General features: G+C 41.7%; 1 protein-coding gene across 1 annotated transcript in view; it reads right to left on the bottom strand.

The window, feature by feature from the left end:
* Positions 1-27,712, bottom strand: part of TRPC7 (transient receptor potential cation channel subfamily C member 7) — a 128,754-nt gene that overhangs the window by 86,604 nt on the left and 14,438 nt on the right. The window lies entirely within an intron of this gene.

The following is a 27,712-nucleotide window of genomic DNA, read 5'->3' as shown; positions in this document are numbered from 1 at the left end:
GATCAGCAACTATCCACCAAGTGTGAGCTTATGGAAAGCATTAGAGCCAGGGGATGTGCTGGATCCAGAAGGCAGGGCAATTTGTCTTGACACAACAATCTAGAAGACATCTTCTCTAAGCTAGGGTTTATCAAGATGTGCTCCATTGGGTCACCTGCATCAGAGTCGGCCTGGGTGCCTGCTAAAACTTCAGACACCAGGCCCTGTCGCAGACTTATCACATCAGAATTCATGGAGATGAGGCCCCGGAATCTTTTGTCCTGTAAGCGATTCTGATGCCTGCCAAAGCCCATCAGGGGCTCTTTCAAAGCAGCAGCTCTCCCTGCTCAATTCTGAGGGAGGAGTAACAAGGAATGAACTTCTAAGGTGAGTGAAACTAACACTTCACTCGTTTACCACCAGTCTATAATGGAAGCTGCTCTTCCTTCACAGGAAGTTTACTGAAAAGATACGGCTGATATGCTAAATTGGAAAAAAATGTGCACAGGTGTGCTTTCTTTTTATATGCTGAAAACCCTGCTTGTAAATGATCAATTTAAAAACCAAATGTAATTTAAATCTAACAGGAGTCTTGCTTACCACAAATCCGTTTGTGTGGCAAATCATGGCTTCTTAAATTGCTTGCCTGTTGAATAAGCAATTTTAGACTTGACTTTTTTGGTTTTGTTTTTTAATAAATTGCTCCTGGAGTTCTCTCTTCTCTTCCCTAGGAATACCTTTTGGAATTACTTCTGAGAGGCTGACTTCCTTTCCTAGTGATAGGCCAGCTTCTCTCTCCCCCAGACAGACTACTTCAGTTCCAGATAATTATCCAAAATATGTTGGACAAAAATATGTTTCATGTCACCCTCATACTAGTACTCCTCCCAAATGTTTTCCCCTGGAGGCTTCCTTGTTGATTTCTTAGTTGAAATGAACCTATTCGGAGTCTGTTCAGAAAGGACACAAGAGACAAACATCCTTTCAGTGCTAATCAATGACAGCAGCCCTGACTGGTAAGTGATAGTTGATAAACAGGAGTGCAATTTTGCTTTTCCAGAACTTGGATTCCTCAGCAAGTAGATGTAAGCCGGGCAAACTGCAGAAGCTCAGCCATTTTTCTGAATTAATGTTTCTTGTCTCCTTCCAGCACTGCTGTATCAAAATGTCCCCTTACATTAAAGAAGAGATAAGTAAATTTGTATTAGATAGGACAAAGAAAAAGGATAAGGAAAATGTTTTCAGAAAAGAGGGGCCTCCCATTTATATAAATAATTTAGGGAGAAGGGCCATGCTAGAAAAAAAATAATGACTGCTCAGCTCAGGCAGATTGCCATGGAAAAAAATCCAGGGAAGATACTTGGAGCGTTTAGGTTTTGGCAAAGAGCCCAGAGAATTTGTGGTGACATGAAGAGCTGTGTTCTGTGTTCCTTCATTTCTCCTTTCCTTTCCCTCCCTAACTTCCTCTGTTCCTTCCTTCCTTCCCTTCCTTTCTTCCTTCCTTATCGAGAGCCTACTATATACTAGGAATAAAAAATTGGCAGTGAACAAAGCAAATGTGGTCACCGAGTAGTGTGGGGTAGAGGAGGCTAGGGATCCACTCTCAGGATTGTGCAAGAGTAATGCTAAGTAAAACTTTCTCAGAGCTTGTCCCAGCTAAGATAGTCTGAGAGCCTCAATGAGCTAGAGGTGGAAGCTCAAGGAAATGGACAAGAAGGGTCACTTCTTTACATGCACCTATTCAACTCTGGTAGTTCTGTTGCAATGACTCAGTTTCCCTGAATCCCTGCCTCCTACTTCATCAACTTTATTGGTACTTTCTCAAGAACAAGGAGTCTCTGAATATTATTGCCTGTTTTGATAAAATACAGACTTCCCTATTATCTAGTCAAGACCTCATCTCTTGGTGGAAACTCCTGGCTAGAGCTGAATGCATGGATGGATATAGAAAGGAAGTGGAAAGGGCTTGACCCAGGCCTTGGCCCAGGCTCCCCATGCTAGGAGCAAATCAGACTGTACTGCCCTAGAGCCTCTGCATGTTTCTTGGTTCAGCACAGTTCAGAATACAAGGCACCATTTCATTAGAAACTTTCACTTTTCTGGGGCTTTTTTAGCTAACCTGGACATGGTATGGGGAGACACACCAGAACAAGCAGCTAGGTTTTTGCTTTTTGCATTAGACACTTAGGCTGGAAGGCAGCAAGCCTGGTGTCTGCAGATGGCTTGAAGCGACAGAAAGAACCTGTGTTGCCTGGAGCCCAGAGATGACATGAGTATGGATAGTTGCTGATAGGAGGGTCATGGCCCAGGCTTATAAGAACATCCTGGGGGATTATGATGATTATGATTTTTCTGTGTTATCCCTGATCTCAGTGAGCCTTCCAAGCCACACTCTGCAACTTTAGTTGAGACACATACCCCAAACCTCACAGGTACCCCTTTTAAAAATAACATTTCTGCAATCTGAATTCTGCCAGTTCCAATGGGTGACAGATGTTCTACTTGCATCATCTCATTCAATCCTTGTAAAAACCTTATGATGAAAGCACTATCAGCATTTTCAACTCACAAATATGGAACCTAAGACTCAAAGAGATAAGAATTCACTTTTCCTTATGCAGTTGTCCTCATTATTAATGGGGGATATATATATTATGTTCTAAGACACCAAGTGGATAGTACCAAATCATTCATACATATATATATATATATATATATATATATATACATATATATATATATATATATATATATATATATATATAATATTTTTTCCTATATATCCATACCTATGATAAAGTTTAATTTATAAATTAGGCACGGTGAGAGATTAACAACAATAACTAATAAAGTAGCACAATTATAATATACTGTAGTAAATTATGTTAATGGCATTATTAAGTAAAGTAAGGGTTACTTGAACACAAGCACTGTGATACCATGGCAGTCAATCTGATAACTGAGACTACTAATGACTAATGGGGAGGATAGTGTACACAGTATGGATACGCTGGGCAAAGGGATGGTTCACATCCCAGGTGGGACAGTGTGAGATACTGTGAGATTTCAACATGCTACTCAGAGCAGTGAGCAATTTAAAACTTAATTGTTTATTTCTGGAGTTTTATATTTAATACTAGAGGCCTTGGGTAGGGTCCCTAGGCCTGGCCAGCAATCAGGGCCGATCAGGTTTCCTGACTCCCTGCCTCCCCACCTCCTCTTTCCCTCTCCCCCTCAGGGCCCCGCTGCTGCCGCTGTTCGCCCACCATGTTGCACGCCGCCCCCTATTGGTCAGTGCACATCATAGCGATCAATCAAACTCCTAGTCTCCTGGTCGAACTTCCGAGGGGACACTTTGCATATTAGCCTTTTATATATATATATAGATTTTTGAACTGTGGTTGATCACGGGTAACTGAAACCATAGAAACTGAAGTCACAGATAAGAGGGCACTACTATATTAGTCACTTACTTATCTCTGGGTCACTCTCACCTTCTCTGAAGAGTTTAGATCCTGTCTCACTGTCACTCTCCCAAAATTACTACTGTTGTTTTTTTTGGTGGTTTCAGTATCTAGGAAAATAACCCTCCCACTACCCTACTTTCTCATTTACTTGATATCTTTTCTAATGACCTATTCTCAACTCTAACTCTACCATTTATTCTCTTAGTTCTTTCTAGTACACCCATGATCCTAGCATCAGGTCTCTCTCTCTCTGATCACTGCCTCCTATATGTTCAGCTCACTCCCTCTGAGACCTGCATTCCAGCAGTCTTTTGATTCTACCAAACCTCCAAGCCATTGACCATATTACCTTTTCACTGGTTTTCATTTCTTTTAGGTCCCTGTCTCCCTCCTTACAGAGCTTATAAAGGCAGTCCTCTGGTTACATCGGACTCAACGTATGTTGTTTTGTGGTTACCTCACCATCTCCCATTTACAGTATTTATAAAAAAAAGTTCTGTCATTTTGACGTATGTACATATGTGCTTTATGTTTTTTTATTATTTATTTACCACGAGTAAAGATCAGGAATTTTTATCTTTCTTTTACATTTTTTTTTTTTACTGTTTCACTTCATTACTGCTGTGTATGTGCTTCATGTGAGTGACATAGGTGCTTATATAGGTGGGTTCCAACTTATGGTGAAAATCCCGTTACGTCATGCCATAGGAACGGATCTCCGGCATAACTCGAGGACCTACTGTATTTTATAGGCAATTGTTATAATCGTCCCTGCATACATTATGAAATCTCTTGTCCTCCTCTTATTTCATACTCCTCCCTGGATAAAAGACTGTCTCTGGTTGAGTTTAACTGTTTCTGCCTCTGCACAGTAAATGTGGCTGGAGAACACACAACTGTGCTTACAGACATGCTGTAAACTCACTATCTACAATCTTAGGTAGGCTTGAGTGTTCCTGGGCAATTTACTCTCCCTCTTTCCTAAATAAGCGTTTCATACCTTCCCCTCTCCTCAGTCTTCTAGCACTTCCTCCCTCCCTTAACTTTCAGGTAAGGACCTTTCCTTTTCTACTTGGAAAATAAAGTCATCAGAAGAGAATGACACATGCTTACACCATCACACATTCTACCTTCATGCATCTATATTCATGGACTCTGTGTTCTTCCTTTTCTAACTGTGGATGAACTGCGCAACTCCTTTCTAGGGTCAGCTCCTCCACTTGTGTGCTGGATATCATCCCTATGCCTACTCATGGACGTGGCTCCTGCAATCTTCCTTTCTCTTTTCTACATTTTCAGTTTCTCCCTTTTCCTACTAGCTTAGTATACAAACATGCTGCTGTTCTCTTGTCTTAAAATGGAATTTCTCTTGATCCCAATTCCCTTTCCAACCACTGCTCTACTTTTCTGTTCCATTTTATAGAAAATTCCTTGAGTTGTCTATACTGAGTATTTCCAGTTGCCCTCCTTGTAATGTTTCTTATGCCATTTAATAAGACTTTCTCATCTATACCTACTGCCTCCACTGAGACTGGGCTTATCAGTCACAAGTGACTTTCATGTTGCTAAATCTAATGGTTGGTTCTCTGTTAGTCCTCATCTTACATGACTTCCCAAGTTCTTGGACATAGCTGATCACTTCTATCTCCTTGATACAAGTTCTTTACCTGGCTTCCAGCACACCATACTCTTCTGTGTTTTTCTTCCTGAATGATTACTTTTTGCATTTGTTTTTGATTCATTCTCATATCCCTGATGTCTTCATTATGGAATGCCCAAATATGTGCCCAGACCTTTGAATTCTATTTTTATCTGTTTACACTAATTGCCTTAGTAGTCTTATCTAAGATCATAAGATACCATCTACGCTGATGACTCCAAGATTTATATCTTTAGCCCAGCATTTTTTTTCCTGAACTCAGCTCATATATCTAATTGCCAACTTGATATTTCCAGTTAGATTCTAAATGAGCTTTTCAGACTTAATCAAACTAACTCTGGATCTAGTATGTTCCACCTCACTTAGTTTTCCCCACTGGTCAAAACAATCTTGGATTTATCCTCGATGCTTCTATTACTCTCATATCCAATATATAGTTCAATAGCAAGTCCTGCTAGCTCTAATATATATATACTAGAGGCCTGGTGCAAGGATTCATGCACCAGTGGGGTCCCTTGGCCTGGCCTGTGGGGATCAGGAGAAGCCAGCAGTCCGACATCCCCCGAGGGGTCCTAGGGTGTGTGAGAGGGCACTCTGCAAGTTGCCGTTGCTCAGTAGCTCCTGTGTTGAGCATCTGCCCCCTGGTGGTCAGTGCATATCATAGCTACCAGCTGGTTGGCCAGTTGGCCAGTCGCTTAGCCTTTTATATATATACTAGAGGCCCGGTGCACAAAAATTTGTGCACTCGGGGGGGAAGGGGGGGTCCCTCAGCCCGGCCTGTGCCCTTTCGCAGTCTGGGACCCCAAGGGAGATAACGACCTGCTGGCTTAGGCCTGCTCCTGGGTGCCAGAGGGCAGGCCCAATCCCTAGGTGCAGCCCCTGGTCGGGCTCAGAGCAGGGCTGATTGGGGAGTTGGGGCGCCGCCCCCTATCATGCACAGAGCAGGGCAGATCAGGAGGTTGCGATGCCACCCTCAGTCACGCTCAGGGTAGGGCCAATTGGGGGGTTGGGGCACCGCCCCCTGTCACACTCAAGTCAGGGTCGATGGGGAGGTTGCGGCACCACCCCCTGTCACGCACAGAGCAGGGCCAATCAGGGGGTTGGGGCGCTGCCACCTGTCACGCACAGAATAGGGCCCATTAGGGGGGTTGGAGCTCCGTACCCTGTCACGCACAGAGTGGGGCCAATCGGGGTTGGGTGCTGCCCCCTGTCATGCACAGAGCAGGGCCGATCAAGGGGTTGAGGAGCTCCCCCCTGTCACGCATAGAGCAGGGCCCACCAGGGGGTTGGGGAGCTCCCCCCTGTCACACACAGAGCAGGGCGGATCAGGGGGTTGGGGCGCCGCCCTCTATCACCCACAGAGCAGGGCCGATCAGGGGGTTGGGGTGCCACCACTGTCACACTCAGGGCAGGGCCAATGGGGAGGTTATGGCTCTACCCCAGGGGTGGGCAAACTTTTTGATTCAAGGGCCACAATGGTTTCTTAAACTGGACCGGAGGGCTGAAACAAAAGCATGGATGGACTGTTTGTGTGAACTAATATAAATTCAAAGTAAACATCATTACATAAAAGGGTACGGTCTTTTTTTTTTTAGTTTTATTCATTTCAAATGGGCCGGATCCAGCCCGCAGGCCGTAGTTTGCCCACGGCTGCTCTACCCTGTCACACACAGAGCAGGGCCTGTGGTGGGGGGTTGGGGCACCACACCTTGTCATACACAGAGCCGCAGGGCGATCAGGGGGTTTGGGCGCTGCCCCTTTCACGCTGATCTGGTGCCAGGAGGCCTCGCGGCTCCGCTGTTCCCGGTGCTGGGAGGCATATTGCCCTTTTACTATATAGGATAGAGGCCTGGGGGCTGGCTGGTTTGCCCTGAAGGGTGTCCTGGATCAGGGTGGGAGTCCCCACTGGGGTGCCTGGCCAGCCTGGATGAGGGGATGATGGCTGTTTGCAGCTGGTCACACACCCTTCAGGGTGGGGGTCCCCACTGGGGTGCCTGGCCAGTCTGGGTGAGGGGCTGAGGGCTACTTTCAGGCTGGTGGTTGACTGAAGCTCCCAACTGCTGCTTTTTTTCTTTTTTTTCTTTTTTATTCTGGCCCAGCTTTAGTTCTGGCTCTAGCTCTGAGGCTTCCGCTGCTGAAAGCAGGTATCTGGTTTGCTTGGGTTCTATAATCGAAACAATGTATAACTCCAGCTCTGAGATCCCGGCGGGCTGAAAGCTGGTTTCTGGGGTTTTGTTTAGCTTCTATATTTGTTACAATGTTTCAAACTGCAAGCTTAGAGGCCGGCAAGGCAGGCAGGGAACGTTGGAGTCCTCTGTCACTGAAGCAAGCAAGCCACATGTTCGCTTCCAGCTGCCTGGCTGCCAGCCACCATCTTGGCTGGCAGTTAATTTGCATATCACCCTGATTAGCCAATGGGAAGGGTAGCGGTCGTACACTAATTACCATGTTTCTCTTTTATTAGATAGGATAGATGAATCTCTAGCTCCAAATGATATGTTGATATTTTTGAATTTGTGGTGCTGAAGCTATTGTTTTGACAACACAAATTTTAAGAAATTATTAGTTTGCTTGACTTTAGTTAAGACCCCCCAACTCTCAAACATTTTCAAAGCTACTGTCAAACTTAGAAAAGAGGGAGAAGCTTATTACTCTTATTGGTCAAAAGTTAAAATTAATTTTTCAGATGGATGCTGTGGAGACATCCACACAATACAGGATAATTAACACTCAATCCTCAAGGGAGACCTTAGAAATTAGATTCAAAAGGAGTGTGGGCCTCCAATCCATTCCCCTTTTTCTCCCTTCAGAGACCCAGTTATGGAGAAGGAATGTTCATTGAAAGCTCCCATTGAAGTACAAAGGGAGATAAATTACCATAAGTTTGCATGCTGTCAGCCTGGGAGGTTTTGACATTCAGGTTGAGTTTATGAAATAATTACAATAACAGTTTACAATAAAAGTGTTCTGAGTACTCCAATATTTCTTTAAATAGTCACAGTTACCCTTTAAAGCTGGTAGGATTATTATTCCTAAATAATATGAGGACTGAGAATTGACTATTAGATTTAGCAATTTGGAGGTCATTGGTCACCTTGATGGGAGCACAAGGTGACCAATTTGGGAGAGTGGAAGCATGACTGGTGAGGATTAGAGAACTGGAAGAGAGAGAATTGGAGCTAGTTACATAGACAACTGTTTTGAGGAGCTTTATTGCAAAAGAGGGCAGAGAAATGGTAAGTAACAGATTAGAGAAGTGTTTGGTTTTATTCCCCTCTTACCGCCTCCTACCTTCCCTTCCTCCCCGCCTTCTTTCTTCTGATGGGGGAGAAACCACATATTTTATATGTTGATGGGAATTTTTCAGTGGATAGTTTTGCTGATCCTTGTGTATGATATCAGCAGATCATTATATTAATCCAGCAAGTAGTTCGATAGCATATGACAGATGATTTGAATAGTCTATATACATAGGAATGAATTTAGGTAGAACCATATGTGGTTTATCTATAGTAGGAGGAAGTTCAAATATGTGGTGAAGATGCTAGCATTGGTGGTGGGGGTTTAGACATTTTTTTCCTATTGCTCAGTGTTTTGTTTTTTTTTTTTCAGTGAAATAGGAAGAAAAGTTATCAGTTGAGAGTAAAAATTGGAGAGGAGGTGATAGAAATTTGAGGAGAGGAGGTCTCAAATAATTTTAGGAGAATTTTAAGAGTGAGTGGATTAGGAAGACAGGGTATGTTTGCTGGAGGACAATAACAACCCATTTGAGGTTCATGGTCAGAAATTTAAAATGAGACTAGCTGCTCTGCCAGTGTGAGTCAGTTGGTGGGAACATCATCCTGTATACTGAAAGGTTGCCTATTTGATCCCCAGCTGGGACACGTGCAGGAGCCAACTGGTTGATTTTTCTCTCACATCGATGTTTTTCTCTCTTTTTTCCCCCCATAAATAAATAAATAAATAAATAAATAAATAAATAAGACTATCCAAAATGGTTGATGTTTTCTAACATATTCATGGTGCTGGCATGGAAGAGGTACAGAATTAGATTTTACCAGGATTGTATTTTTGCCAAAGAATACACCATATCAAGGGAGGGGCAGAGCCCTAACCGGTTTGGCTCAGTGGATAGAGTGTCACCCTGCCGACTCAAGGGTCCCAGGTTCAATTCTGGTCAAGGGCATGTACCTTGGTTGCGGGCACATCCCCAGTAGGGAGTGTGCAGGAGGCAGCTGATCAATGTTTCTCTCTCATCGATGTTTCTAACTCTCTATCTCTTTCCCTTCCTCTCTGTAAAAAATCAATAGAATATATATATTTTTTTTTAAAAAGAGAGGGGCAGAGGAATTGAGCTGTATGTAATGAAGATTATAATGATAGTTCATGGAATTGAGGCTGGTATGGAGAGAGTCAGGACTTCTAAGGGAGAAGGAAAGTGGAAAGATGGTTAGAAAAACAAGATCCAATCATATGTTGTCCACAAGAAACCCACTTTAAACATAAGGTTGGCAATTTCTTACAAAACTAAACATACTATTACAACACGATCCAGCAAATCATGATCCTTGGTATTTACCCAACGGAGTAAAAAACTATGTCCTTGGTATTTACCCAATGAAGTAAGAAAACTATGTCCACACAAAAACCTGCACATAGATGTTTATATAAGCTTTATTCATAATTGTCAGAGCTTAGAAGCAACCAAGATGTCCTTTAGTAGGATAAATAAACTGTGGACAAATAAACTGGCACATCCTGACAATGGAATATTGTTCAGTGATAAAAAGTAATGGGCTATCAAGCCAAGGAAAAAGATGGAGGAAACTTAATATATATTAACTAAGTGAAAGAAGCCAATCTGAAAAGGCTACATAGAATATGGTTTCGATGACATGACATTCTGGAAAGGGCAAAGCTATGAAGGCAGTAAAAAGATCAGAGGTTGCCAGGGGTTAGTGGGGAGGGAGTAATGAATAGGTGGACACAGGATTTTTAGGGCAGCAAAACTATTCTGTATGATACTATAATGGTAGATAATGTCATTACATGTTTTTCCAAACCCATACACAACACCAAGAGTGAACCCCAATATAAATATGGACTTTGGGTGATAATGATGTGTCAGTGTAGATTCATCAGCTACTCTCTGGGGGGATGTTGACTATGGTGCGGCTGTGCTCGTGTGTGAGTTGCGGTATATGGTAACTCTATACCTTCTGCTGAATACTGGTGTGAACTGAAAACTTCTCTAAAAAGTCTATTTAAAAAAGAGGTCAGGTTAGTGATTTGGAAGGTAGATCCTGGGGGGAAGCAAAAGATTGACAGAGTTAGGGTATGAGAGAGAGATGGAAAGTTTGAGCAAGAAGTCAGGGAGTAGCCCTAACTGGTTTGGCTCAGTGGATAGAGCGTCAGTCTGCGAACTGAAAGGTCCCAGGTTCAATTCTGGTCAAGGGCATGTACCTTGGTTGTGGGCACATCCCCAGTAGGGGGTGTGTAGGAGGCAGCTGATCAATGTTTCTCTCTCATCCATGTTTCTAACTCTTTATCCCTCTCCCTTTCTATCTGTAAAAAAATTGATAAAATTTATTTAAAAAATAAAAAAGTAAACTTATACTTAAAAAAAATAAGTCAGGGAATAGTATGAGGTGTGATGCCTAGATTATGGAGAGTTTGCATTTATTGATCATGACTGTTGTAGGCTCATATAGACTTGTGGTGACTAAAGTAGACCACTGAAGGACATGAGTTCATTAAGTTGAGCCAAAGTGTTAAAAGGATGATCTATGTATATATTAGAGTGCCAAGAATTTAAATAGCAGGGACCAAAACCATGGAGAAATGACAGAGTGAACCATTGTTGCAGACTGCAATGATGAGGGTTAATGGGTAATATAATCTGATGAAATAAGATTTAAAGCTGAGTGGTTTTAGGGAGAAAGAGAAAGGTTTGGAAGTACTTAGGAACAGCAAGAGAGATACACTGCTCATTTCCATCTGAGTGGTAAGAGGACTGTGGGAGCAAAACCAGCTTCTCTTGAAAGGGCTGCTGGGGAAGTTTGTCCTTCAGGGAACTAGTCTTTAGGAAGAACAAGAAGGTGATGCATTTTCAAGAGGAGAGGCAATGATGGAGATTTTACTGAGGAGGAACTATGACTTCCAGATGGTGAAGTGGGAGGGCATCTGGGCATGAAGAAAGGAGGTATGAGGATGGAGTGGGATTGGAGGAGTCTTATAGAGAATTGAATTTAGGTTCTGAAGAATGACTTGGGAGACAGATGGTGATAACATAAAAAGGGGTTAGGGCACTTAAATTGTATGTAAGGAGTCAGTGAGGCAAAGCAGGTAAAGTGAAGTGCATAGCACGGTGCTAGGCATGTAGGTCATGCTCAATACCTTTTGGTTAAGAAAGGAATTTAGAGCCACATCCTGCCCTCCAGTACTCCCTTCTGCATGTCCCGCTACTCAGTTGATGGATGACAAAAGGGAATATTAAGATTTTACACACATGGCTGAGTTTTTATTAATTGTAACTGGAATCACTGAAATAATTAGTGGGTGTCAAATGCTGGGTAAAAACCTGAGCCTAGTGCTCATTATGGCAGATGTAAATTGAAAAGCTTCAATCCATGTTTTGTCTTTAATGCATAAACTTGTTTCATTAACCTTTAATAAGCCCATATCAATAAGCCCATATCCTGAATTATCATAAAAGGCTAATATCCCTCAGCATTTTTTAGTTTAGTGCATGAGTCAGATAGCCAGCATTTCTCACCTTGCCTTTCCCAGGGGGATTTAGACAAGCCCCTCTGTCTTCGGAATCCAGGGTTCTGCCCCAAAGGTGGGGTGGGATAGGGCTGGCTCTCTGCTCGGTGACATCTCAAAGGCCCAATTCTTTAAAGTTGCCACAGGCTGCCCACTGCCACATTGAGTTTATTATTTGCTCTCTGCAGGAGGCCTTTTTTTTTCATCCCATTCTTCCTGCACCTCTCTATGTGGGTCTCTGTCCTAAGTGTTTCAGGATTGGGAAAGTTGATTGTATGTGAGCCACTGGTGATCTTACAAGTTTTCAGCACAGGCCTGATCAGTCTTTACATGAGAAGGATAACTGGGTGGTTAGTGCTTGGGCTTTAGAATCAGAGTATCTGGGTTCAAATCACAGCTCTGCTTCATACTGGCTGTGTGATTTTGAGTGTATAATTTAATCTCTCTGTGTGTTCTAATCTGTATAATGGGGATGATGATGTTACTTAATAGGGTTGTTTCAAGGAGTAACTAAATGGGATAACCCATTTCACTCACTTAACACAATATATAACAAATATTAGTGAATGTTATACCTGTTGCTTATATGTTAGTAGAGGGCATAAACATGGAGAATTTCTCTCTTTTGGGGTGTGGGTCTTCAAGTGCCTTTCTAACAAAGCTAATTCAGTGCTCATTGGGTTGAGTTCTACAGCTTCACTTTGCATCATCCCTCAGGTGGAAGGTGCAGGCAGCACAGCAGGGCAGAAACTTGGAGCTTGGGCTGGGAGCAGAGTCTTTGATAATTCACAGTGCAGGTGCAAGTGCAGGCCCCTGGGTACAGAGCCTGAATCTGCAGGTGACTGCACCGCCTTTCTTAGCCAGGAAGTGCCGACAGTACTGTCTTGATACTTTGATTTCCACCGTGCTTTTTGGTTTACTTTATTGGCAGTTACTGACATTATAACAGGCTCCTTAATCCATCACCATGGCATTGTGAAATCCCAGAAGTAGTGGATTGTTCTGCTTGTTGATTTTATAACAAGTCCTCTCTGATGGACTCAGAGGCTTGTCTAAGGAGGATAGAGACTGTCTTTCAAGGAAACAGAAGAGCAACTCAAGTATTTTATTCCCTAGCTCAGCAAGTATATTTGAGCACCCACTGAGTGCCAGGCACTGGGGATACAGACTTAAATAAAGCATAGTCTTTATCCTTGAGGAACTCAGGGTCTTTCTAGAGAGAATAAGAAGTAACCAGGTAAGGCCCATAAGTGACGTAAGTGCCTTGGGACATGCCAAGCCACCCAGATACAGATATGGGCGGTGGAGTGTAAATTGAGACCTGAGGATGAGTGAAGCTAGCAGGGGCGCGGCAGGTGCGGGAGGAGAGGTAACAGGGAATGAGCATTCTAAAAAGAAGTATTGGTAAGTGCAAAGGCCCAGAAAGGAGAGAATAGTCACCAACATGTGGACCCATATAGTTACTAACTACTTTAACCATAGCGTAGTTATGTGCATAGGTCATGAACATTATCCAATGTTTTACATAAATTCTCACTATTACATGAATGTTGTTATTCATCCAGAGAGAAATTAATGTATATTCTCTCTGTACATCCTTATCCAGATGAAAGATGCTACTTGGTTCTCTCTTTCTGAGCTCCCAGGAGAGCCTCTCCTTAGCTTTTTGCTTTTTCTGCTGGAACCACAGGAACCAAGATCGGAAGTCAGGTCTGCCTATGTGAGCCTTGCCTCATCCCCACAGCTCTCTGGAAGGCTCCAGGGCTTTCTCCCCTCTCTCTGATTATTCTCCCCCTCTGTTTATCTATCTCTGTCTCTTTCTCTGTCTCTTCTTCTCCCTCTCTCTCATATATGACATTCTGTCATCATAGGTCAGTGTGAGTCAATGAAAAATGAATCAGGAATGGTTGCTGCCCTCATGGAACCGATAGACCAGAGGAAAAGAAGAAGGTCCTACAGCTCCATGATAGGGTGATTGCTTCAAGCTGCAACTCAGAAAACAACCAGGCTGTATGAATTGAAAGAGAAAGAAGGACCCTCAGGAAGCCCCATGTTCACTTACATAGAAGCAGGCCCACCTTTGCCCTGCCTTCCTGCCCTGCCCCCACGTGGAGTTTGCCTAAGCATGTTTGATTGGTTTCTGTACCCATTAGAATGGGAGAGAATATTAAAACATAGACTGTCATAGTTACTACTACTATTGGTTATCATTTATTAAATGCTTATTATGTGCCAGGCCCAGGGCTAAATGCTTTATTTATTTATTTATTTATTTATTTAAAATATATTTTATTGATTTTTTGCAGAGAGGAAGGGAGAGAGATAGAGAGTTAGAAACATCGATGAGAGAGAAACATCGATCAGCTGCCTCCTGCACATCTCCCACTGGGGATTGTGCCCGCAACCCAGGTACGTGCCCTTGACCGGAATCGAACCTGGGACCTTTCAGTCTGCAGGCTGACGCTCTATCCACTGAGCCAAACCGGTTTCGGCTAAATGCTTTATATATTTAGCTCATTGAGTTCTCATGACAAAACTAGGAAGTAGATACTATCGTCATTTCTCTTGTATAAACAGGGGACTGAGGCCCAGAGACTTCAGTGGCAGCTGGGATTTGAACTTGGGTATGGCTAACTCTAAATTAAGTTAAATGAATTTATTTATTTATTTGTAATCCTCACCCAAGGGTATTTTCCCATTGATTTTTAGAGAGAATGGAAAAGAAGGGGAAAGACAGAGAGAAAAACCAATGTGAGAGAAACACATAGATTGGTTGCTTCCTATACAAGTTCCGACCAGGGCCTGGGCTGGGGAGGAGCCTACATGCCCTTGACTGGAATTGAACCCCGGACCCTTTGGTCCACAGGCCGATGCTCTATTCACTGAGACAAACTGGATTGGCTCCAAATTTTATAATCCTAACACTGGGAAGTACTCCTCTGATAAAAATATCAATTTCCCTGGTAAGTGCTCAAAAACCCCAAGTACCACACTGAAGGGGCAGCTTCAGAGTCCTTCTTGGTAAAGAGGAAGAGAGAGATGACGCCTGTTGTTAAGAGGCAGAAATGCTGAAACTGTGAAAGGCAATACCCCACATCTACTACACTCAGGAGAAAGCCAGGGAGCTGAGGCTGGCTGAACTCAGACCCACACTGAGTTTGACCCGCACTCAACAAGTTACCAGCAGGTGTGCTGGCAATCAAAGTGTCAGAGTGGAAGTCATTCTATTTCTCCCAAGGCTCTAAGCCTCTTATCAAAGGGTCTGCCTGTCTATTCCCCCACTCCCTTTTTGTTCTTATGACTCCCATTAGGGGGTCATCATTCTCTATTCTATAACAGATTCCCCTGTCTCATCCAGGATCACTATCCTCATGTAAGAAGTCAGGGGAAAGAGAGGGAAGCAAAGGGTTTGCAGTTTCTTCCCTGCAGTGGCTGGGGGACCTTGCAGCTTATTCTGCAGATACAGAGAAATTAAGCGTGGCGGGATGAGGTGGCATTGTGTGTACCAGCTGAATTCCTAAGGGGACTATATGGTGACTGCTGTTCACAGTACACTGCTTTTACAAGCATTTTGGGGTCTGTTTGTTCTGGTGGAGCTGAAGCATACAATATAGCTGCAGAGGAGCTCTGAATTAACAACATCCTATTCTTGGATCCTTCCAAAACTTTGACCCACAAGCACACCTAACCCACTTTGGTGCATGGATTGGCTCGTGGAAGAACTCATGTGTTCATTGATCATTACTTCATTAAGCAACAAAGATAAATAAAGATCTACCATGTGCTGAGCACTGTGCTAGGGCGCTGGAGAAACAATGAACAGGGAGGCAGGCATGATAGCTGCTCTCCTGGAGCTGGCAGACCAGAGGGAATGGCAGACAGGAGGTCCTACTACAAAGTATAATGAGGAACTCTCCTTTTTGTGCAAATTAGACCTGAGTTTCTTTACATCCAATCTCATAGCAATTTCTGGGAAAACATTTTCTTCCAAATAAACCCAATTAGTAAGCAGCAGAAATAGTATGAGCCTATTAGCTTGAAAGCTTGAGCACTTTCCAATAATCCACCCTTAAAAGGATGTTCCACTCAGTTCAAAATGAGCTTATTGAACCTTCTGTGTTCTAGAAGCTGTGCCCAGCACTGGAGATGCAAGGAGTGAGATGTGGTCACTGCCTACTATGGGGGAGATATCACATAACCCAACTTTGTGAAAGTATGCGGCAGTGCTAGTCACTCATTCAATAAATAGTCATTGAGTGCCTGCTCTGTGCCAGGCACTGTTCTAAATCTTTGAGTTATAGCCATAAGCAAAACAGACAGAAGCTTATGCAGATTGCTATTTTCTAATACAAGGTTATGCAGGAACTCCCCAAGGACATGATTTTGGATAGAGAGTTGAAGGAGGTGAAGGAGGGAGCTAAGAAGGTTTTTAAAGTCGAAGAATGTCATGGTCTGATTGGCATCTTGGTGGACAGGGGAATATTGTGGCCTGGATGTGGGGTCAGAGTGGGAGCTGTTGTAATCATCTGGTCAAGTGCAGTGTTGGTAGAGATGCAGGGATAGAAATGGATTAGGGAAGTAAGTTTTAATATCAACATGATTTAAGGTACAGAGAGAAAGTCAGAGTTCATTATGTGGCATGCTTGGACAGGAAATTCTGGAAGGAATTTCTAGAAAAACACTGGAAGGAAATTCCCTGACATGTTAACATATGATGGCTTACAGATAATTTTTCTTATACACAAATTCATTTTCTACATTGCCAATAAAATCACAAAACATTTTTGAGTGTTATGGTATTTAAATTTGTTTGTTTTCCTTTGGACAAAGTTTGCTGAACCCTTAAATCTCAATCTTGGAGAAGGGTATCACCCTTCATGCTGTCTTGGCCAGGGCTGCAGTCTTCTCTGCTTGATGTTTGATAACTTTGTTGGTTTTTTAAAAATATATCAAATGAAAAGAAGATTGACAAAGTTTCAGAGCTATTGTGACCTATATATCTTATTTGCATTAACTGTATATTGTGAAAACATTTCAGAGAAACTCTAATTTAGAATTGGCATCACCGGATATCATAACCTTCCAGAGGATATGTCATGACTCACTTCATTATGGATTTAGAATAGTAAATGTTCATGAGACAAGTTTTGAAGACTACTTACAGTACAACATATGTATAGAAGAAATTTTTTAACATATTCTCCTGATCACTGAAAATGCTATTAAGAGACTAGATGACAAAGTAGCAATTAGAAAAATGTAGAGCCCTGATGATTATAAAACAAAAACCAAAGTTAGGCCAATCAGTACAGTAGTGCCCCTTTCCAGGGATCATTTCTAAGACCCCCAATGGATGCCTGAAGCTCTGAATGGTACTGAACCCTTTATATACTGTGTTTTTTACTACACATACATACCTATGATAAAGTTTAATTTATAAATCAGATACAGTAAGAGATTAACAAAAATAACTAGTAATAAAATAGAACAATTAAAAAATATGCTGTGATAAAAGTTATGTTAATTTGGTCTCTCCCTCTCTCTCAAAGTATTTTAGTGTATTGTACTCAAGTTTTCACTCAAACGAAGAACTTTACAGCTTCTCTTTGGCATATCTGAATGCCAGCATCACTAGTTTTGTGCTTTGGGGCCATTATTAAGTAAAATAAAGTTTACAGGATCACAGTCTCTGTGATATAGCAACAGTTGGTCCCATAACTGAGATGGCTGCTAACGGACTAATGGGCAGGTAGTGTATAAAGTGTGGATACACTGGGCAAAGGGATGACTCACCTTCTGGGCAGGACAGAGCGGATAGTTCACAATGTCATCATGCTACTCAGAATGGTGATCAATCTAAAATTTACGAATTGTTTATTTCTGGAATTTTCCATTTATTGTTTTCAGACCGTGGTTGACTGTGGTGACTGCAGAAAGTGAATTTGTGGATAAGGGGGGATATACTTATGATGTATCAGAATGCTCCATTCTTTCCACTTTGGTGCCTCTGGCCATTGTGTTCCCAAGCCTGGACTGATGCTCCTCTTTGCCTCCCCTAAGAAACCCTACCCCTTTCTCAGATCAGCTTGAAGGTAACTGCAGGATGACTTTCCTTATGTCCCTGGGGAAACCCACTGTTTCATGCTCCAGAACCCCACAGCATTTTTCTTTCCCCCACAGCATTTTGTTCTTAGGGCCCAATAGCCCTGTCAAAGTGCTGTCTGTATTTTTGACACTTTCATACTTAACTAATGATTTGTATATTGCCGCCCAGGACCTGCCACATTACAGGACTTAATAAATTTGCATAAAATCACTTAGTACATATACTCTGATTTAAGAATTTTATTTGTAGGAGGCTGAGGAGCAAGTAAGTGCTGGAGTGGCTATCAGGGAATTGATGTAGGAACAGCAAGGAGGGTATACGGGACTCTAAGAGATATCTTGAAGCCAAAGCTGACTGACGGAGGCTCATTATATTGTGCATAGACAACTACAGTAAGTTTCTAAAAGTCTTAGAAGACATGAGTAAAAGATAAGTGATTACATTTAAATAAGTTCAAATGTAATCAGGAAAATCAGATTCTAGCTTCTTGCCTAAACTAATTTATCCAGTGCGTGACTGAATAACACTTGAAAGTAGTACTGCCTATTTTGTAAATATGAAAAAAGAAGACTGAGGCTTTGACATGATTTCATCTATATATATCTCCACAGCTTCCACTGCTATCTATTAGTTGATGATTCCCAGGTTTTTACCTCCAACCCCAACTTGTGTCCTAAGGAGCTGATTTAAATATTCATCTGCCAAGTGGCCATCTACACTGGTAAGTCCTGCACACAGAAGGAAGACTACACTTTGCTGATTAATCATTTAACCACTCTAGTCTCTTCTTCATCTGTAAAAGGGGAATAATAATCTTTTTGTAAACCTCAACTTAGATGTTCTCTATAAAAGTGCTCAATAGAAATGAGGAGCAAAAAGAGCTACATAGGAACTCATGTAAAGATTACTAGTCTAAGTACCGGCTTAATGAATGAGGAAGAGGAGCTTCAGAGCAGTGAGTGACTGGGCCAAGGTCATCTGACAGTTCATGGTGGAGCCTGGTCTCCTCACTCAGTGCCTTTCCTTCTGCTTTGGGAGCCCCACCTGTCAAGGCCCCATCCTCGCATTGCCTATGATGCCATGTCTCCAGTGACATATGCCATATCCTGGGGAGAGTGAGACCATAAGGCTCCAAGCTATTTGGTTTCCTCAAGTCATCTCTCATGATTACCATGAGAACACTCATCAAATATTTCCTTTAGGTCAGGGGTGGGGAACGTCAGGTCCCCGAGCCACTTAAGGCCCATGAAATAATTTGGTCTGGTCCTGCCACGGCATTAGGGGTGAGTTAATCAAATGTTTGACTAAATATAGCAGGCTAATTTTAAGCTGATAATTTTTTTGTATGGCTCCTGAATGATGTTATAAATATCCCAATGGCCCTTGGCAAAAGAAAAGGTTCCCCACCCTGCTTTAGGTGAAGAAAAGATCCAACTTTCTTTGATGTCTGACTTCTAAATTGGTAATCTGAGGTGAGATGCCATTTGGTGGGGGGATTCTTGCTCCTAGATTTTTTTTTGTAGTTGAAGTAAAACATTTTATTTTTCTTTTCCTGCACATTTACTGGAGCTCATCTCCATATTTATGTTAAAATACCAGTTTTTTAAGCACATAAAACATCAAGGTTCTGGTATGCTGTGGGAAGGTATTGGGTGAATTCTTTGGAGTACAAACCTTAAGCAAAATGAATACTTACCAGAGAAGATTGTTATCAGAAAGATTCTTAGGCCACTGTTTTCAAAGTATGTAAAAGAAGCTGGAAAGAACTATTAACTAAACAGGCAACACCCTGGTCTTCATCATCCCATAGGTCAGCAACTGCATTAGGTTCCTAAGAATAAAAGCATGATCTGTGCCCCCCACTGCATCCAAGCAACTGTATTAGTAAATGTAAAGTGTGCTTTGTTTCTAGGGTGTGTGTGTGTGTGTGTGTGTGTGTGTGTGTGTGTGTGTGTGTGTGTGTGAGAGAGAGAGAGAGAGGGAGAGAGAGAGAGAGAGAGAGAGAGAGAGAGAGAGAGAGAGAGAAAGTCATTTCAGTATAGCCCTTCTTAATTTTCAAAGCATTTAACCATCAGTAATTAGCAAACCTGTTCTGGAGCCCAGAATAACAAGTCATTATTATTAATTTCACACTGTAGGTATGAGCGATAGAGAGGTCATAATAATATGAAAGATAATCATGCTACCAAACATTTGGAAAGTCCTTTTGTGTTTGAGAAGTGATAGTATTTAGAAAACTTTAGCTTCAATCATTCTTATGTCACTGTAATTTTAGGACTAGGTTTACAACTTTAGTTTTCTTATTTCTCCAGGGTCTTACATCATACTGCCCATACTGTGATCAGAGACCATACTCTCCAACTCCTGCAGACCTCCTGGGGTAACCAAGAGTGCAGATTGTACTATACCACCTGGTTTGTTTTGTGGAGAGCTGATGGATAAGTTCATGGCCTCCTATTGTTCAGGCAAAACATGTTTTAAAAGGAAGCCTGTACCAGAATATTCAGTGTTTATTGCAAGTTTCTTATCTTTATACTGTGAGAGTATATCATGCTAGGTACTGATTATATATTTTAGAAATGGAAAATAAAGAGGGAGACACTTAATCCTATATAATAAAAAAATAATAAAAGGCTAATATGCAAATCAACTAAATAACAGAACGACAGGTTGCTATGACATGCACTGACCACCAGGAGGCAGACACTCAATGCAGGAGCTGCCCTCTGGTGGTCAGTGTGCTCTCACAGGGGGAGTGCAGCTCAGCCAGAAGCTGGGCTCACAGCTGGCAAGTGGAGCAACGGTGGTGGGAGCCTCTCCCACCTCCGTGGCAGTGCTAAGGCTGTCCAACTGCTGGTTTAGGCCCATTTGCCATGGGAGAGCAGGACTAAGCCATCAGTTGGACATCCCCCAAGGGCTCCCAGACTGTGAGAGGGTACAGGCTGAGCTGAGGGGACCCCTCTAGTGCATGAATTTCGTGCACCAGGCCTCTAGTTCATCCAAAACAAGTGAGGTTTCTGAATGATGGAGATTTTTTTCACTTTTCAATCAAGTGCAGTTCTGTCAGTGTTCTTGATTGGTGTTAAATGGAACTCTATCTTGGATCCAGGAGATGCAATGGCATTTTCTGACTTATAATTCATGTGTTTGAAGGGTAGCAGAATATGCCACCCCCAAATATCCCTTTGGTGTAAGGATTATATTGAGCTGAAGGCAAGTAAGAAGAAGTAGGTACAAGAAAAGCTCTCTGCCCTCCCCCTATTTGTCTAAATGCTGGACATAAATTTATTTGTAAGGGTGTCCTCCTTTCCCTCTCTACCAAGGACAAAACAACTTTAGACCCTTATCAGCCCAGAGACAACACTGGAAGTATTTATATAGCAAACCTGGCTAAAACTAGTCCTCATCTACCATTAGTTTCTCCATAGACTTACCTTCCCACAATTTTATATCTCTAGAAGCTCCAAGTCCTTATCCTTTGCATTGTCACTTCTCTAAAACTGAATTTTAAGATGCTATACAAACCCAAGTCCTCACCATCCCTTTGAGTTACTCATTTCTGAGTTCTCTCATCTGTTGTGCTATGCACATGTTAATAAACTTCTGTTTTTTCTTTTTCCTTGTTAATCTGTCTTTTGCTTGTCTAGTTTACAGGGCTCTAGCTGGGGAAGCTAGAAGAGTAGAGGGAAAACAATTTTTTTTTCATCCCCTACAGCCTAATAGAGGAAAAAAAGAACCATGACTTTTTACCATTATACAACCTAAAAACCAAACACTAAAATAATCCAAAGCTATGAACTCAGAAGGGTGGAGGGAAATCATTTTTTCTTTCCTACACGGGCTTGTCTGTATCTCCCTGGCCAAGGGCTCAGATGCCCTTTTTCACATGGTCCATCCTCAGCTCCTGGGGCCCACTCTCATCCTATACTGGGCCACAGGGGTTGTTTGGAACTCAGTAATGAATTGTCAGAGATTTAGTTTTATTTACTTATACATGAAAGGACTCTCGATTCATCATAATGGCATAAAGAATATTTTAAGCTAAAAATTTCTGAATAAACGGCAGCTAAACTTCTTTTACTTCTTTTAATACTTTTTAGCAGAGCCTCCCAAAAGTATAGCCACCATAAATGTGCTGGGGGTGAGAGGGTGGAGGTGGGTGTTATAGCCAGAAAACAGACTGACCACTCGCACCCAGGTGAGAGCATCACACACTCTCATGCCTTCCATTTGTTTCCCCAAAAGCTTGTGTGTCTCCTAACAGTCCTCTTATTCCTCAGAAACTGTTTTCTCCCCTCTCTTTCCCCACTAAGTTGGTATATAAACCCCTGTCTTTTATTGTTCAGGTAGCTACTTCTTTTAGGTACTTCTATACGCATATGAATAAGCTCTATCTTTTCTCCTGTTAATCACAGCACCCCATTCCCCCAAGATTGCAACCTAAAGTGACAGAGGAAAAGTTTTCCTAGCAAAGCAGGACACTGAACCAGGAACTGTTAGTTATAAAGTGTTGATGTCACATGAGGGAAGTGCCAAAGTTACAATATTTAATGAGAAAACCAGGATTCCAAATAGAACAAATATATGCACAGAAAAATATCACTGGACCTCCATACTTGGTAATAGGTCATAAAACAGAAGAGTCTTAGGAATAAAACTTGGAGGAATGAATGGGTAGAGAAATAGTCACTGGGACACTGGGATGGAATAGAAAGTCCAGAAGCAGATACCTGTGTATTTGGGAATTGGTGTGTGATACAGGTGGCATCACAGGCTAGTCGGGGGAAAAGTTAGATTATCTAATAATGGTGCTAGGAAACTAACTCATGGAGAAAAGCAAAAATTTGACACAAACTCACCCTATATACAAAAGTAAACTCCAGTTGTACTGTGGACTTAAAAAGATGGAAAAGGACAAGAACCATAGGTGGAGAGCATGCAATATAGTATACAGATGATGCATCATAAAATGCACTTGAAACTTACATAATCTTATTAACCAATGTCACCCCAATAAATTTAGTAAAATAAAATAAAAGTTAATGATAGATCTCTAAAGGCAATAGAAAAAAATAGGTGTAATATAGGATAGTATCTTTGTGACATTGGGTGGGGAAGATTTCTTAATAAAACTAAGTGCACAAACTATTTAAAAAATAAGGGTTTTTTGTTCAACAAAGGGTGCCATGTACATATCCAACAGAGCAGTGATAGACTGGGAGAAGATATTTGCAATATCTGAAGTAAAGAAGGAACTAGTACTTAGAATATATGAGGAACTCATGAAAGAAGATGTAAAAATACCCCCAAATAGAAAGTCTGTTAAAAAGTGGGTGAAGGATGATAAGAAGAGGCAAGTCACAGAAAAGAGAAACCCTTGTGGCCGAACAATAGATGAAGCACTCAGCTTCATTAGCAATTAGAGAAATACAAATTAAACTCACTTTACATTCCTCACATTGGCAAACATTAGAAAGCAGGGTAATACCTAGAGCTGGCAGACATGGCAACCCAAAGTCCCAAGGCAGGTGTCTGGGGCATCAGTGGTGCTGAGTGGAATGAACCATGAGCAGACCTTATGGGTCTATAGCACATGAATGCTAAGAGAGAATTGGAAGCAGGTACAGGATGTTCTTTGCAGCATTATTTGTGGTAACAAGAAATTAGAGGCAGTCTAGATATCTATCACTATGGAAATGAGAAAGTGAGAGGTTGCAGATACAGATAATGGAATTTAGGCCTCAGACAGAAGCAATGGACTAGGTTTATATACAGCAATTTGGAGAGACTAAAAAACTTGGTAATGAGTGAAAGAGTAAGAAAGATCACAATTTTATTGTATGATCCCTCTTACATAATTTATCAACACACACACACACACACACACACACACACACCAGCAATGTATGTTTTCCGTGGTCTCTATTAGCCTATAAGTTCTATGGGGCAAAGGTTACAGGACTTTGATGGTCTCTGAGTGTTCCAACCTCTAGAGCTTTTTACATAGTAGGTGCAAAAGAAATATTTCTTGAATAATCCATGTAGACATACATACATATAAACACACTATATATACACATTGACTTATGCTCATGTGTGTTTGCGTGCACGCATTTTTGAGGTGTAGGAGAATGGGAATGAGGATAAAGTATGAAGAGAAACAAAAATATGATAATGTTCCATCAACTGAGTCATAGTTTTAATTCTAATTTTTGCACCTGGGGGTAGAGGGAACATTAGGAGGAAACATATGGATTGTTCTTAGATGGTGGGATTAATGCTGAACTTTCTGTTTCCTCTATTTTTCTATATTTTCTAAAAATTCTATAATCAGTGTGTTATTTTCATTATCCTCAAACCCAAACACTTGAAGATGTTTTTCTCATACTTGGGAGGGGCAGTTCCCCAGTTCTAAGTTTCCCCCATTACTTCTGTCAGTTACCTCCTATCCCATATCCACCAGCTTTCCCAAGCACCATATGCACAAACAGAATTCCAATTTCTCTGTCTCCGCTTGTGCCTTGGTCAATAGAAAGCATCAGCAATCTCTTCCTTTCATTCAGACTGACTCCTACTTTTAGGACTGTCTTTGGCTTCCCAGAATAACTGACCTCTAGCTTTCTATCCTGCCCTGCTGGTGGTTCAGCTAGATTAGTGGTCTCATTCTTCCACAATTCATCTCAACTTGGTACTTTGCCATGGTATTGGGTTGTATAGTATCCTTCCTGGAACTTCAGTATGGGACCTTATTTGAAAATAGTGTATTTCAGGTGTAATTAGGTAGAATGAAGTCCTTCTGGAGTAGTTGGCTCTTAATCCAAAATGACTGCTGTTTATAAGAATGTCCGTATAAGAAGAGGATAAGGGCCACAGATACAAACAGTGAGATCACTGTGTGACAACAAAGACAGAGATTGGGGTGATGTGTCTTCAAGTTAAGGATCACCATGGCAGCTAGGAAGAGACAAGGAGGGATCCTTCCCTTAGAGCCTTCAGAGAGAGCATGGCCCTGATAATACCTTGATATTGGACTTCTGGCCTCCAGCACTATGAGAGTAAATTTCAATTCCAAAGCTTTGGAGGAAGAAGGAGAGGTCTAGTCCAGTGATGGCGGACCTATGACATGCGAACTCATTTTTTTGGTTAATTTTTCTTTGTTAAATGACATTTAAATATATAAAATAAATATCAAAAATATAAGTCTTTGTTTTACTATGGTTGCAAATATCAAAACATTTCTATATGTGACACGGCACCAGAGTTAAGTTAGGGTTTTTCAAAATGCTGGTACGCCGAGCTCAAAAGGTTCGCCATCACTGGTAGTCCATACCTTTATGCTAAAACTTGCTCTAGGTGAATCAAAATCGGAGATAAAATTTAGCCACTTTCCTCTGCTTTAATGAAAATTTTGCTTGATTCGTGCAGCCAACAGAGGGAGAAAGATGTCCGTAGAATCTGGAAAATGTAGTAGAAATGTCAAAATCCAATGGAATCCTTCTTATTCTGGGACTGTTACTCCTAAACCCACTTTACAGGACCTTTGTTCTGGTGGTGCTTTGCAAGGAACAGTTTGCCCAGACCTGGGGAAAGAGTTTCTCCACCTCCACAGGAACCTTGTCTGACTGTGCTGTTACTGTGATTGTGATGAATCACCCACTGGCTGGGATGTGCTGGTCTTTCTGCACTCAGGTGCACTCATCCCCTTCCTGGGTGGACCTCCCCTTCCTATAGTGGTCATCCAATTTTTTTTCAGTATGTCCCCTCCAGTCAATTTCTATAGTAGATAGAGTGGATTTTACCAAACTGCAGATATGAGTCACTCCCTTACCTGCTGAAACCTTCCAATGGCTCTCCATTCACCCTAAAATGAAATCCATCTTCTTGTTATAGCTGCCAATGGCAAAGTCATGTCTGAAGTGTTCTTCTTCAACACTATTACCTGCCACCTCTCCTTTTTACTCCTTGCAATGGGGAGCTACTCACAATTCTCTAATAGGCCTCTCTTTCCCCTCTCTGCACTGAGATATTTCATGTGCTACTTCTCTACCTAGAACCATTTTCCCATTCCATCCTGTCTGTTTCTCTCTCCCATAACCTCAGGTTTTCTTTAAACACTATCTCCTCTTTAAACACATGTACATCTGTATGTGTGCATGTGTGTGTGTACACACACACACACACACACACACAGTCAGCTGTCCACAAAGTCAGCTCTTTTAAAATTGCCCTTTTACTGCGTAGCCACGATATGTAAAGCTGTGTTTATTTGTGTGGTGGTATGAAAAATGCTGATCTTTTCCACTAGACTAGAAGGTCCTGAGGGCATGAACTTTATTTTGTTCATTATTTCAACCCAACATCCAACCCAGAGCCTAGGGGGTTATTGATGCTGAATTATCAGGTAGCTCTGTAATGAGGGCTCATCCAGTTCTGATATTCTGCAGGTCTACAACCCATCTCCCATTCCACCCTCCTGGCATATTTTCCATATTAATCTGAAGGTGAATTTGCTCATAAAACACATGCCTCTATGTTGATGGTGTGTGTAGCACACTTGATTAATGTCACTGTATTGTAAATAATTTATATAGCATTGCAACTTTTTTCAGAGATAAGTCCTATATTTTCCTCATTTCTATTTGATTTAATTTGTGCTACTTCTCATTGACTAATATTCTCTAAAAACTGTTTCTATTTTCTCCATATCTCTGATATATTTCATCATGATAGTTATACTTGTATAGGAAATTACTTTTTCTCATTTTTTTTTTTGTGTGTAGTGATGAATCTTTTTCATGGAGATATTTTTAAAAAAGTAATCTCTGTGTTTTGCAGGAGTTGTGCCTTCCCATTTCCTTCTCTCTTCTCCTCTACTCCTCTGTCTTCCTGCCCATAACACGTGTTTTCACAATACTTAGCAGCACTCCAGGCTTGCTCAGTTTCACTGGTCTGCATTTTCCAATGGAAAATATCCCCTGTTTCTAGCCACAGAGCTTTACATCTACAGCCCATACTATCTCTTGCTCTGAAAAGATGTCTTGGTGGGCAAGGAGAGAAGCTTAGCAAAATCAGGAAGACCTTTTGAATAGAAGAAATGCTGACACTTAAGTTGTGTTGGTAGGAAAAGTTGTGGCACTAAAAATCCAGTGGGCTTTGGGGAACAAAAAGGGATCCTCACTGAGTTCTGTGTGTATGTTGGGCGGGGAGTGTCAGGTTCTCTGCAACGTTTTATATTGTTCATCTCATTTAATCCTCATCGGCACCCTGGGAAGTCGTTATTCATTAAGTCACTCACCAAGGCATTTATTGACTGAGCTAATATTATGTATTGAATACCTAATATGTGCCAGGACTTTCTTGAGGTTAAATGGGATGAGACATGGAAAGCTCTTAACAGCTGGGTGAATCATGATGTCACTTACAGAGATTAGGGTAAGAGCAAGATTTTGGGTGAGGAAAAGAAGCATTCCATTCTGACCTCTTACAATTCTACCCACTTACCCCTTTTCAGATAAGAAAACTAACTTCCACTGGATCCCCCAAGATTGCATGGTTGCCAGGGGATAACTCTGGGACTGGAAACCTGGTGAGTCAGATTCCAGAGCCAAGTTTTTTGTTCTCTATTCCAAAGCCTTGAGGAAATGAAGCCTGGCTGCCTGGGTGCTCACGAGAGCCTGTCCACTGCCCTTGTCCTCACCAAGCAAAGTGGCCTCCTTTGCCACCTCAATACCTGTC

This window comes from Myotis yumanensis, unplaced genomic scaffold (assembly GCF_028538775.1).
Source record: "Myotis yumanensis isolate MYYU_CA2020_CCGP unplaced genomic scaffold, mMyoYum1.0.hap1 SCAF_5, whole genome shotgun sequence".
NCBI lineage: Eukaryota > Metazoa > Chordata > Mammalia > Chiroptera > Vespertilionidae > Myotis > Myotis yumanensis.
This window is presented reverse-complemented; position numbering and strand designations above follow the sequence as displayed.